Raw genomic sequence first — 14,418 nt, forward strand, 5'->3', positions numbered from 1 at the left:
TTTTATTTTCCAGTAAGATCACTTGAAAAGGAGATTGTTGGTGTCTATAATTAGTTGATGGCAACTTTTCTCTTAGGGCACTATGCCAGTCAAAGAGGCTATTGAAGGTGATCCCCCAGTTAATAACTGTCAGTGCTTCAACCGCTCAAAATGATGCCGGCTCTTTATTAGCTCTTTACCACCCAGGCTACCACTCGATGTTAAGCAATAAACCACTGATGGAGCTGAGCCACCCACTGGTATGTCTTCATCTAAACTCTTTGGATTTCCCTTGGCTCTGTTTCTTTCCCCTTCCTGTTGTGTCTGGGTGGCATGAGGTGTAATTTTAATACTGGGTGCTTCCCACCTTGGTGCTGATCTCCTGATGTCCATGTTGCCCCACGGAGGCACGCAACTCTCCAACCTGGAGTTCCAGGACTGAATATGGCAATCCCACCTTCGTCCCCATGCTCCGGGAGCCAGACATATCCAATGTCTGAAAACCTACTGTTGAGTTCTTGGAGTGCCAATACATAGAGAACTCCATTATCCTTAATTTCAAGCAAGAAAGTATGAATTACTCCTTTGTGAACAGGTTTGGTGTTCAGCAAGGCAGTATCTACATGAATTTCGTTGCAATTTGGAAACGTCTCACCATTTTGCAGATGCAAACTCAAGACAAGATCAATGTGCCAGACAACTGTGCGTCATATATTCCTTGGCCGTACTCATCCCATATGGAAGTAGGTGCTTCATTCTCCACCTGTTTAATCTACTGTCCTGGGCTAGTGCTTCTCCCAAACACTGGTCTATAAAGAAAAGAGTCAAGATCCTGGGTGGGAAATACATGGCACTTCCCTATTTTCAGTAGGGCCATAGATCTGCAAGGACATGGGGTGAGCAAAATGACTGCAACCTTGGTGGGTCTGCAGACATTTATTGTGAAAAGCAGCTGGGGAACAATCAAAGTAATTGCTTGGGGCCAGCGTACTTGTTTCTAATGAGTCTTGTTGCAGAGGGACTTATTCAGCGCGTCTGCATTATTTACACAGGACACCACTATCAGTAAAAAGCCTTATTATCTTCTCTATATTTGTTTCTATATCCTTCAGTTTAGCAACTCTCAAATTCAGTGTAGGGGTTTAGTTTTATAGCTTGTTTCCTCTTTAGTGATATTATCATGGAGCCAATAAAAGTGCTTTCCTTCTACATCTGGTCAAGGGAAGATTTTGCTGGGTACACGAGTCATATTTCTGAAAATGCCTCCAAGTGAATATAAAAAGCTGTGGGAAGCAATTGAGTTTACTGTTGCCTTATGTAGTGTCATTAATTAGGAAATAAAGCAAATTGCATTTTTATATCACTTGTAATCAAAATGTTACAGTCTTAATGTGGAGTCTCCCAAGTGCAGAGCCTGAAAGCGCATCCTGTTCTTGTACAGATAAGCAGAGAAGAAAAGGATATGGAGCTTCTTTAAGTTTTAAAATCCATGGCCCAAATTTTCAGTGACCGGTTAAGACAAGTTGCCATGCAGCAAAGCAGGATGCAGGCAGCTGCCCTGGTGGGGCAGTTAGGCAGGATAATGCATGTTGTAGCTACCTAGATAACGAGGTGGGTGCTGTGATTTATTCCACCACTGCAGCATCACAGTAACTCTGGTCACTGGCTGAGCTGCAGCTCATCGTCTGACTCCCATTCTTGGGTACCACAAAACACTCGTCTCCAGGAACCACTCTTTTCCTCTGCTTTAGATTAAATGGACATTTCCTCCCCCTAATTCTGTTTTCATAGAGTTCAGAGTTTTTCTGATCCCTTTTCCTGCCTTCCAGTTCAAAACACTGAGCAGGATAAAATATAAGCAAGAAATACAAATGGAATACTTTAAAAGGAAAAAACAGAAAAAAGCATTTCATCAGCAAGCCCTTTTTTCACAACCTTTAACATTAGATGCCTTTGTCAAGTCCATTAGGACCATATCTGCCCTTTCCGGAGTTTGAATGCTTTCATATATTTGGCTCCATATGAACAAACTGGTGGAGCAAACATATTAGTAGATCATTTGCCATGTACATGATTCAGATACCCAGACATGTACAAAACCCAGGCAGGGATTAACCAAGTCTGACAGCACTGAAGTGACTCCAGTTCTGTGTATGTATAAGCGATAATGAACCAAAGGCCCTGTTTGCCTTCAAATAACACACAAAATGATTAATTAGACAGAGGGCATGAGTAATAATCACAATATTATATGCTCTACCATAATGGAACGCTGCTCTCTTCTTGCTTTGTTCCTCTAATCTCTGAGAGGCAAATATCCACAGGGTGTTACCAACAGAGCTGGAAACAGATTGCAGTTGCTCACAGTTTATAAGCAGCACTTCTTTCCTATTGTGATTTTATACCCCCGGGACAGACAGAAAACCCTCTTAGAAAATACATATAGTTGCTAAAGGATTAAAGGGGATCTGCAGGGAAAGGAAACACCAGAAAGCTCTAGTTGTAGATTACAGACTTAAACATGTTCCCATCAAATTCAATGGCAAAGTTCCCTTTGATTCAAGGTTGGATCCTGAATGTTTTATCATCAAGATATTCTTTGCGAAAAATTATATAGGTTGTCATAGAGATACGTAAGAAAGAGCTGCTCAATCCCCTATTTCCTGTTTATTCATCAACTTCTGATGCAAGGCAAAACTGCCCTATAGAGTATTTACCAAAGTAGCTCTTCTGGTAGCAGGGTTCCCACTCCCAGCAATGCTCAGGCACAGGTACCAGACAGGGCTCGCAAACGGAGTCAGCAGAGGGAGCAGGAGCCTTGACTTGCTCCTTGTCCCTCCAAGGTGCAGTGCGGATAGCAGGTTTCCAAGCCCGACAGCAAAAGGTGGTGCCAGGAGCCACCTTACACATTGCTCCACGGCACAGAAAGCCAGGCACCAGCCTGCTTCCAAACTACCTCTGCAACCAGAGCCCCATCCTCCACCCCTCTCCGCTCCTCAGCTAAATAGAAAACAGGAGAAGGGGGCAAAATCCTCTGCTAACACCCAGTTTCTTTATGAAACAATCCATACTTGCTCCTCTGGGAAACCCACACACCATGCGACAGCCCTGGGGTAAGTACAGAAAGGAAATGCCCAAAAAGCATTATTGGTTTCAAAATCAAATCCACATCAAACCAGTTATCCAGCTAAAGAGCTACACACTTTGATTTCCTCATTTAAGCAACAAAACCCATTTTTATATATTGGCTATATATAGGTTCACCCTCCTCCGAGTTTAAAAATATTATAGGCAAATTCCTGTCTTTTCCTATTTTTAGGTGCTATTGTCCACTGTGACATTTTGGTGTGCTGTATTGACTTGGATGCTCATGGATCTGGGAGAGGTTTTGGAGGGTTATTTCAGTAGGAAGTGACCAGGGAACACAAGCTGTGATGCATTTCTGCATTTTAGTTCATTAAGTAGAGCTCAGCCCAAGGGAAGCTGATGCACTTCCTCAAGTACTACTTTGTCTTCTCCCCCAGGGACCCTTGGCTTTAGAGGGAGGGAGAAGGTGATTGCATCACCTGCATGGGAACCAGCCCCAGACAATGGAGTTTTCCAATGCATATTTGCTTTGTGACACTGTATTTTTCTCCTTCAAATGACTCCCACATCTCTTTCCTCAAAGGTGACTCGGTTTGGGAAGTGCACTTTGTAAGCAGGCCTTGCTCAGGTAGAAGCAGCAGTAAGTTTTTCAGTCCCCAGGGTATTTGTGTCTCAGCAACAACAATTTCTAGTGGAAAACTTTATCTAGGATTGCAAAAGGGCTTTCTCTTTCTTTGAGCAAAATAAGCTGTTGCCACCATGACCTCTTAGTTCAGCTCTGCCTTTGAAGCACCCCAGCCCGCTGATGGACAGTGTAAATGAAGATGTGATTAACCCTCAGAGGCTGTGCCAAGCTCTTCTGTCAGAAAGACCTGAGCAAGTAAAAAGGAAGGCGTTCTTCTAGCCTATTCTAGAGACAATACTTGGAAAAGCTTGGGAAAACTGGTAACTATTCATGATTTCCTTGTCTTTGCAACATTGCAGTAACCTCTGAACAGCAGAGCCAGGCAGCTCTGCAGTGCAACTCATGAACATTAGACTTGCCTTCACCACTTCTTGACCCACAGCATCCCATTCCCATCAAGGGCTGCCCACCCAGCACCTTCCCTTCCCCACAGCCTCTGAACCCCACAGTTGCCCTCCCTGCCAGTGCTGACATTTACACACAGGCTCCTGTGACCAGTCTTGGCAAAGCTGGAGTCTGATGCAGAAGGGAAAATATTCCCTTCACTTGACATACCTACGTGTTAAAATGAAACAGGCTTGTACAGGGAAAAACCTCACCCTTATCAGTGTGACATTGTGGAGTCTCGGGATCATAATCCAATATTAGTGTGTGGCAGGGATCCTGCTGGTGGTGCAGCCTGTGCCAGGAGAGAGATTGGACCTTGCGAGTGACCTCTGCCTGGCTCACAGCTCCACCTTCACCTGCTGCATACCCCAGCACATCCCTGCTCAGACATGGGCGTTTTTTACTTTGAGAGCGGAGAGAAAGGTCTGGGACCCTTCCTCCTCAGACACTGCCCTTGTACAAGGTGCTCTGTAGGAGAGAAAAGCCATATCTCTCTGGGCCTCCTTCTAGCCCCCAAAACTTCCCAAGCTTACAGCAGGAAGGACTGTGGGAAGCAGAGAGAACGCTGTGCTGGGGAGATGTAATTGGCCAAAAGGGAGGTTGGATGCAAATCAGCGCCCCTTCCCATCGGTCTGCTCTCTAGATCTGGCCCTCTCTCCACCCTGGAGGCCACAAGTTCATTTGGGTTCTAGCTCTTTATCTTACACTTGCTCAATTACCCCAGTTTTCAAGGACCTCACCTTTTTAATGCAACAATCACAGGAGGTATGGAAGTGCTATTATCTGCCCTTTATTCTGGTAACACTCACTTGCCCAAAAGCACAGGGCAATGGCTCTAGGGGAACAGGTCAGCCCCACTGCTCCCCTTTTTGGGTGCAGAAGTACATGTGGGGAGCCAGGCAACTTTGTCTCCAGAAGTGCAGTCATCTGAGGCTCCATCTCGAGCCACTGGACCTGCCTGATCTAACTGCCCTTGTCACCCATAGGGATAATGGACTGCTATTTAAAGCCAGGCCAAGACGTTATAGCATGCAAACAGAAGCTGAATCTTTAAGGGGGAAAAAACATCAAATATTCCAAAGCTAATAAGAAATCATAAGAACCCACTGAACTGGAACAAACCAGCCTGGATTTGTACTGGCAGCAGCTTTTTGCCCCCGAATAACCCATTCAGGAGTAATACCTGCACTGACTGCCCAGGCTCCAGGGTGCAGGTGACAGCAGTACTTGGCTCAAAGGTTATTGCATGAAGCAGAGTTTGGCCCATAGCCCTGCTTCCAGACAGGGATGTTGGACAGACCAGACAGCAGTTCATGGTCACTCTCTCCTCTGAGCATGGTGTGGCTTTGCTGAGGAGTATGGAGCTGAAGGCCAACAAACTTCCACATCCAACTGGGACCCACAGGAGTAAGCCTTGTTCCCTCATCCTGCAATCAAATACCAGCCAACAGGACCCAAAGAAATTCCAGAAACTTTCCTCTTCTCATAAATAAAACAATATATGTCAAAGTGTTATACTTGAATGTGAACCTGAGAAACCCTGTGCCAAGTGGTGGCTTAGGAGCATCAAAGCTGTATGCTCTCCAGGGAGGGCACCAGACAAGTCCTTCTGGTACCCCAGCACACATCAAGCCTCCTGAAAAGCCCTGCCTGTGGCTGGCAGTGCCAAACCAGCCACATGTGCCTTTTCATATTTATCATCCTGTAATCTCTCTGGCTCAAGGAAGGACATTTAATGTGTCAATCATATTTCCATTACTGTAGTGATTCATTAATGCGGCGGAATAAGATCCTGGGAAAAACCCTCTTGAAGGAAAGGGGAGGAGAAAGAGGCTGGGGAGCCTGCAAGGTTAATTCACTGAGGAATTGCTTTATTTTTTAATTGAAAGCAAATTCAATCATGCTTGCCAACTATTTTAAGGAAAACACAATTAACCTCGGGTGCTAACACACTGCAAAGACAAGTGTAACTAGGGACTGACCTGAGTTACACCCCTAAATGCAAGCCAGATTTACAGGAGCAGGGGAAATAGTACAGCAAATGGCATTGCTCACCCAGGCAGCCATGTACCATTTCCCCCAGTTGTAAGATCTACACCTAGTTTGAAAGTTTAGCATGACAGTGGTTAGATGATGCTGGAAACCTTCCTTTTCATTTACACCCACTTGCAGTTCTGCCTGCCCTAGGTAACTACATCAAAGCAGCACCCCACACTAAATCAATGGGATGCACATGGTCTCCTAGAAGCACAACATTTGTCCCTGTCCTACAAGCATCCAACCTTCATCACAAGCCACATGTAGCTGCCGGGAGCATCCGTTTATAATGGAGACAGCGGAGATCCTACTCAGCACTACGGAAAGGCTCTTTACGTCATAAATTGTATTTAAAGGCTCTTTCAAGATGACAAGCAAATTTAAGAGGGCAGTTAGCTTCTGGCACTTAGATGCATAACTTTATTTGAGTATTCAATTTCCTCCTTCATTCATAAAGTAAACATCTGAGTTATCTGAAAGTGACTGTATACTTATGCAGTGTTTTCTTAAAAGAGTCAATAGGAGCAAGGCGACATAAAATGCTCCAGAGAGCATGACACAGGAAAACACAAGCCTTTAAATTATACACATTCAGGAAATGGTTGAATTCAGCATTTTAGATGGAAAGGTTAAAATGTTTGTGCTGAATTGTATTAAATCTTTCACCAGTAAATCCTGTAGGAAGCAGAGCATTTGAAGGAGCCTACTTATTCCCAGTGTCTAGGAAAGACTCCCAGAGTTTCAAAGGAAAACGTCCATTAATCTCATTGGACAAGTGCAATCTAATAAAAGCTGTTGTTAAATTAAGGCAACTTTGTTATTAAGTGTTTTCCAAATTTAGTCTGTTTTTCCCTCCCCAACGAAATCCCTTTTTGTTCTGAAATGGAAGAACTTTGTTCCCTTTCGGCCTGAAATGATCCTTTTTAGGAAAACTACTGTACAGAGAATTGGAAAACCACCTATTAGGGAAGAGTTTTATTTACCACACACCTGCCTTTACAGTATTTTTATGTAGATAGATGAGGTTTTGGTTTGGGCATCAGCTTAGTGGTATAAGTATCCTACTGACCTTTACACAGTGAACAAGGACCCTGTTGGTTTGGGAGCACAGAAGCCTGGCAGGAGCCACAGTTTAAACTTTACTATATGGATTGTTTTAACTCCTATTCCATGGCTAAATCCAGACTCAAGAAACCATTCCTGCCGCTGACCTCCTGTTGGACCTTCAGCAAGTCACTTAGCCTCACTGCATCTCAGCTCCATCACTGATGAAGTGTGAATGCAACAGATGACCTCCTGCATGAGCATCAGGGAATGGTTATGGTTGGAAGGGACCTTAAAGCTCACCCAGTTTCAACCCCTGCCACAGGCAGGCACACCTTCCACTAGAGCAGGTTGCTCCAAGCACCGTCCAGCCTGGCCTTGAACACTGCCAGGGATGGGACAAGATGACACCAGAAAGTGCCCTTGTCACCGCAGAGTTAAAGGTGAGGAACTCAGCTTGAAAGTCTGATAAAGATTAAACGTTTTACCAGTGTTTTGCCAAAACCATCTCTGGGGAAAGGAAGGAAATCAACTAACAGCATATTCACAGCCTCTTTCCAACTCAGAACTGAATTAATACTCTAGTTTCAGGGGATGACCAAAAATGAATAGCTGGATTTATTTAATTTTTAAAAAGGAATTTAGCACTTCTGGAGCCCGGAGAGCCTGAAGACTGAGCATCGCAACTTGTGAGCTTCCCTGTGGTCGATTCAGACTTGGCTGGGAAGGGAAATTCCCAGCTTTCTTACAAAACAAACTAAGAGCAAAACAAACCACTTTTCCTGGTTAGACTTTTCATTCAATTCTGCAGACTCAGGAAGCTTATGAGATAAGCCTCCACTCCGAGGATACATTCCGAGCTGGCTGAAGCCTAGACCCGAGCTGGCAATAAGCAGCAATGCAGTGTGCTTAATGAATTAACACATTTGGGCAGCCTGACTCAGTGTGCAAGAAATAACCTAAACTTCTGCAGTATTTTCTGCAGCATAATTGTAAACCTCAAAAAAGGCATCAGTGATAACAAAAGGCACATTGGTCACCCAAGAAGCCTTTTGAGGAAGTCCCCAAATTTCCTGATTCCAAGTAGGACTGAAAGATGATGGGGATTTCTTGGTTCTACTTCTCCTTTTGGAACTCAATGGGAAATGAAGCAGCACTCAAATACGAAGTTTAAAAGGCTTATAAGCCTCAAATCAGATTCTGATTTTGTTTATATTCAGTTTCTGATGAAGAGATAAGTAGATTCCTGTTGTATCCAAACCAGTTTCCTCCTAATTACAGACTGATACCCAGCCTGGTTTTCTTTGAAAAAAATCTAAGCTGAATTTCATTACAAGAGTAGAAAACAGCTATTTTAACTGGAAAACATGGATGCTGTTGTGGTTTTAATTTTGGCTTTTGCCTCCTGCAAAAGGGAGAGGGTTTGGTTGCTATTTATTCAGACTGCCTTTACAAAAGGAACTCCATCCCTTGTGACCTTACTCAGTGCACTGCTGGTGTAACTGATTTTGTGGTTATGTTACAAGCCCCATTGACATCACTGTAACTAAAATGATTGGTGATGCACAAACCAAGCCAGAAAATGAAAAGTGAAGAATATCTTCATTTCAGAGCAACCACAGGCTTTGAGATGCTTAAGGAAAACCACTTTGAAACCTGAAGCTCCCGAGGAGGAAAAGTGCCAACATCTCAAACCAACTAGTGGTGTCTCCAGTCTGCTCTGGCTTTAATGCTCCAAAGTGTACAAGGCAGTGCCTGCAGCTTTTAGACACGGGTACAAGTTTCCAGGGGTAGGAGATAAGGCAGACCAAGTGCTCCCTTCCCCATGAGCACCCCAGGGTGCTGCTGATGCTCTCCCAACCATGAGACTTCAAGGTGACAGGGCAGATGTGGCTCTTCTCTCTCCAGGTTTATTGTCATTATCACTGCAAAGGTAACACCAGCTCTGAAATGAGGGTGCCCAGGGCACCTCACAGAATAAGGAAAAGGAAACAACATAAGGACCAATTCTGTATATTTGTCTAAAGACAAGGGCAAGCAGCAATATCAAAGTCAGTAAGTCCAGAGCAGAGCCTGTCGGAGAAGGAGCACTGTTATTAAAACTTGTTGCTCAGGAATGTGTTATCCGTTATTAATATTTTAAATTGCTAAGTCCTTTCTAATCATGTTTTAATATTAGGCAATGCTGCATGATTTAAAAGCAAAGCTCAAGCCACTGCCAATCACTCCTGGGAGTGCGGCAAAGCCTGCTGCAGGAATACTGATGAGACCAGTTTTCCTGCAGGGAGGGAGACTTCAGGAGCAGGTTTGCTGGGTCCTTGCCCTCCTCCAAGAGAAGCTGTGTGGCCTTCTGTGCTTTGGGACTTTCCTGGAAGCCAGACACTGCAGGTACATTTAGCCTGAAGGCAGAGCACAGGGCCAAGCTGGCACACAAGGCTCATAGACCCTCTTCTGTGGATGCAAGGCTGGATTTAGGAGCAAGCTCTGCAGTGTACCTCAGCATGCAGGAAAGATTTACTCCTGGGGAAAGCCTGTTTTGGGGCATGACCTGAAGCACCACTGCAGACAGCAACCCAGGCTAAAGACAGTAAGGTCTTGGCTGCTGTTGACTGGGATGAACTTGCTTAAGGAGGAATGGCAGTCTGTATTTATCACTTGTTCCCATTGCAGAATGGTGATGGCAACATGTTCAGCTACCTCTGAGCACCAAGTCAATCCTAAATGTTGCCTTGTCCTTTATCTGTATTATTAAATATAGAAATAGATATTATATCTATGAGGACATGATAGGTTTTAAATGCTGCAGGACAGCAGAAAAGCAAGCTTACACCCTTCCAAGGGAATTCTCATCGAATGAGGCTCAACCACCACCATTGTTCCTGAATGCTCATCATTAGCCATCGCCTTCCATGGAAGTCCTCTGCTCCTGTTTGGGGCAGAGGCATTACTAACCAGGGAGGAAAGATGTCAAGGTCAGGCTCAGGAGTGGCAATCACCCTGCAGTCCCCATCTCACAGTGGTGGCCCTGTGATAGAGCACCACAGCACAGGAATGTGCTCCGACAAAGCAAACAAAGGTGGATCTGAATAAACTGCCTCCCCAAAGGCCACTTTATGGTGCCCTTTGAGCAGCAGCTTCCCCATTTGACATTTATGCTTATGGATCCCTATCCACACAGAGGGTCTATTATAGCCTCCATCACACTTGGGGTAAATGATTAACACTGCCCATTCCACCTTGCTGCTCCTCTTAGTCCTGCTGCTCCCACATGGAGCGGTGATGTCTCCAGCACCATTTTCCTACCCCATGCACTAAGGCCATATCACTAAAAGCAGCTTAAGCACCCTTCCAGTCAGCTGTTATAGCAGGCTCCTGCAGCTAAATGCCTGTCATTTCCATTCATTTCATGAGCTGGAGCTATTCTTCTTTATTGCAAGGAAGGAGTGAACAGATGGGAAGAATGATACTGACACCTGAAATAACAGTGACATCGGGGCCCTGCTCCACATCCCGTCTGTGCCCACCTCTCCTTTCCTCCCACAGTCTTTCAGTGGTCCCACAGGAGGGCCAGTCCCATGCCTTGCCCTGGAGCTGGGGAAATGGGAGCACAGGTAAGAGTGGGACAAGGGCTGGAAGTTCCCACCAGTGTTTGCTTTAAGCCATTTTCTTGGTTTGGAGGAAAAAAATAGTAAGAAGCACTCTTACTTTACTGTTCTCTATCCATCCTCTCCCCCATGTGTGCTCTTATCTGCACTCATCCCTGAGATGAGGGCTCCTGAAGATTTCACAGGCATTAAGCGGCTAGTTTTGCATCCAAGAGAAAACAGTCTTCTACTTGGATGATAAAATTTTCCCTCTTTCTCCTGTTTTCTTCTGGATCATCAGGAAATCTAAAGAACATTCTGTTAATGAAGTTAAATCTTCCTATGCTGGTTTAGGGGAAGCTCAGCTCGATCAGGCAAGGTACACTTGCAGCCCAGAAAGCCAACTGTGTTCTGTGATATAGAAGAGCAATTCAGCACTCTTACCTTGTGCCAGCTGAAGAACTGGCCCTGGAGGCAGCTCAGACTCCAACATTTTCAAACACCACAATAGCCAAGGTCCACTCTTCACCACATTTAACACTGCTGTGGAAATGCTTGTTAGAAAATCTTACTTTAAATTCCAATACTAATGCATTTCCTAGTAACATTAAAGGCAGCCTGGCAGAACAGCAACAAGGATGGTAAATGCGCATAGTCCCAGTGACATTAAAGCACTGTAGATAAAGCTCCTTTTTGCCAAGGTAGACCATAAAGACAGCCCAAATCCACTCCTCTTCTTTCCTCTCAACACCTACTGTATCCATGACATGCTGTATTCTTGGGTAGGAATTTTACTGCAACATGGGGTCTGAGATTTTCAGATAAAGCAACAGGGTGGGGATAAACTCACCTTAACAAGAGCCTTTTTGGAATGTGCTGCTTCTCATCAAGCTTCCCCTTGAGGAGGAGCTGCTTTGAAATAAAAACACTGTGCCAAAGGTGTTATTGCTCCTCATTAATTGTCTTTTGGGTTATTCAATGTAAATTTGTTGCTGAACAGGAAAGGTTCTCGGAGACACCACCTCCCACCAACCCCTGGCCACAAAGCAGTCTCTCCAAGAAGCACCACCTGATGTGATGAAAGGAGCAGTGCTGTTTGTTTTCTCCTTCTATGAATACAATGGTGAGATTGAATATTCAGCTGTGGTTTAGCTGCTGCACAAGTAAATAGCCTGGACATTTAATTACTGCAGCACATTGACCTGGAAAGCAACATGAGTTGTTTTCCTTAATGGCACACAACCGACTTAACAATAAAAAGCACTGAAGAGGAGCAGGGAAGCAGTAGACAAGGACTGGGAAGTAACAGCAAATTTCCCTCTCTGCACCATGAAGCACCTCCAGAGGCATCAAAAAACCAGCAACAGATCCCCTATACCCCCTAGAGCACTGCTGTACCTGGCTCACAGCCTGGCTTCCACCTTCTTCCCAGGAAAAACCTCTTGGCTCCACACACAGCTTCACAGACCTACCAACCACTAGGAACAAGAAAGAGAAACATCCCTCCCCCATCCTCTTATAACCATGGTGGGCATGCTCCTCAACTGGCATAAATCAGCCTAATTGATGACTTTGGTGCTCAGCTTCACCTGAGGGTTGTGTGTCTCCAAAGCTTGTGCAAAGGAAGAGCCAAACCCATTGTGACTGGGTGGTGGTTGCAGCTGAGCTGCCGCACAAGTTGTGCTGCAGCTTTCTGTGCACAATGCATTAAAAATGATAGCTCTCTGTGCTCCAGCTTCAAATTGACACCCCATTAGAGAGTCTGGGGCTGCAGGGCTCCCAGCAGAAAGGAAACCACAACTTTCCATTTTCCATGCAGAAATCGAAAAGAAACAAACTTTTTTCTTTTGAAAGCAACTGCTTGGATGAGCAATGATTTTATTGTGCTATTAATATGATCATAAACAAGAACAACATGTGCTTATAGGCTCAAGTGCTTCATTACTCACTCGCTGACTTGGTAAAAATCACTGTGGCATCAGTATAAAGTGCAAAATGGAACAGATCATAGTAGTCATGTTGTAAAATCTTCTGGGCAGGTGACCTTTGAACAAAGGCAATTGATAGCTCCGAGGCAGATGTACAACAACGGTAAAGATAATAGGTGTCCACAAGCCACCAGACCTCTAAGAGAGCAAGCACACACCATGCCTGGGAAGGGGAGAGAGCACGAAGGAGACTGAGAAAGGTTTGGGAAAGAGAAAGAGAAGTTGATCTTTGAAGTGAGTCTGTGATCAGCTTTGTTTGGGGATGGGGCAGGGAGGGGTGAGCCTGGTCATAGAAGATCTCCTGTTGGGGCTGACCAGGAGGCAGAAGTCTGCAGGGATGACTTCTGCCTTGGGGGTGGGATGAAAACCCAACATTGTGGCTGATGCCATCCGGTGAGTGCAGGGAGCGGGCAGGAAGGAAAAGTTACATACATCCCAGTTGTTTCGCTCCTTGTCCCTCTGCCTGGTTTCGTCAGCCACCAGCCCCCGGAGCATCCCGACGCCCAGTCGACAGTTACCAACAGGCAATAAATAAAACCTCTGGAGCCACTGGTGTCAACATCTTGGCATTGTTTGGTTCTTCTTGTTTGCCTTTAAAATAACTCTCCCCCTCAGGGTCACACAGATGAAAAAGCGAGGACCCCCCCTGCCATCGTCCATAGAAATCATCTTGCTACGACTTGTGTTGTGCTGCCTTTTCATTGTCTGCAAAGCTTAGGGCTTGGGGAGCTGCCCAGGAGCATTGCTCATGCTGCACCCAGGGCTCCTGCTCTCTCCTGTCTGCCTGTGTTCTGACACGTCATCCTGGGCGCCTGCAGGTCGCCTGAGCCCGGGCCACATCACCTATTTCCCTGACTCCCAGAGGCACCTTTTGGGCTGGATTTGGGGGTGGTGTCACCCCACCAGTGCAGTGCTGCTGGCTTATCTGCTGCACTGTTGTGCCCAGCTCTGCTGTGGATGTTGGCAGGCCAGACAGTGGAAAAACAAATGGTGGAGACGTGGATCCACGGTGAGAGCCCGGCCATGCAAACACAGTGTGCCCAGCACTGGAGGGATGCCCCTCCTTAACACTCCTGGCACTGGAGCTTGGTGTGATGCAAGGTGCTAATGAAGCTCTGGAGGCACTAGAAATGCTCTTCCAAAGACAGTTTTCATCCCCGAGCTTTGATAAAAGGGTGGCTTGACCCCCCCATACTCGCACAGGGCTAATTTGGAGGATCAGGGGGGTTGGAACTAGGTGACCTTAAAGTCCTTTCCTACCCTTACGATTCTGTGACTCTATGATCAGCCGCTGAGCTATGGCAGCACTGAAAGGAACCGATGCTCCCCAGTGCCTGGAGCAACTCCTTTTCTCCATCAAGGGTTGCATAGTGGAAAGCATCATCCCCCATCTCCGCTGAGTTGTGACTTCATGTCATATTCACTCTCCCTGATCATCTTTAGCATGTTGTTTATAGTAAAAATCAAGCGATCCATCTCTTCTGACAAGAGGAAGAGTTGCTCCAGGAAGCCCTGGACAGGTCAACTTCTATATTAAGGAACTATTACTTGACAGCTTCCTGGCCATAAATAGCCATTGAGCCAGGCTGGGGATTTTATTTAGAAATAACAAATAAAGCAGACCATA

The sequence above is a fragment of the Strigops habroptila genome, chromosome 13 (assembly GCF_004027225.2).
Source record: "Strigops habroptila isolate Jane chromosome 13, bStrHab1.2.pri, whole genome shotgun sequence".
Taxonomy (NCBI): Eukaryota; Metazoa; Chordata; class Aves; order Psittaciformes; family Psittacidae; genus Strigops; species Strigops habroptila.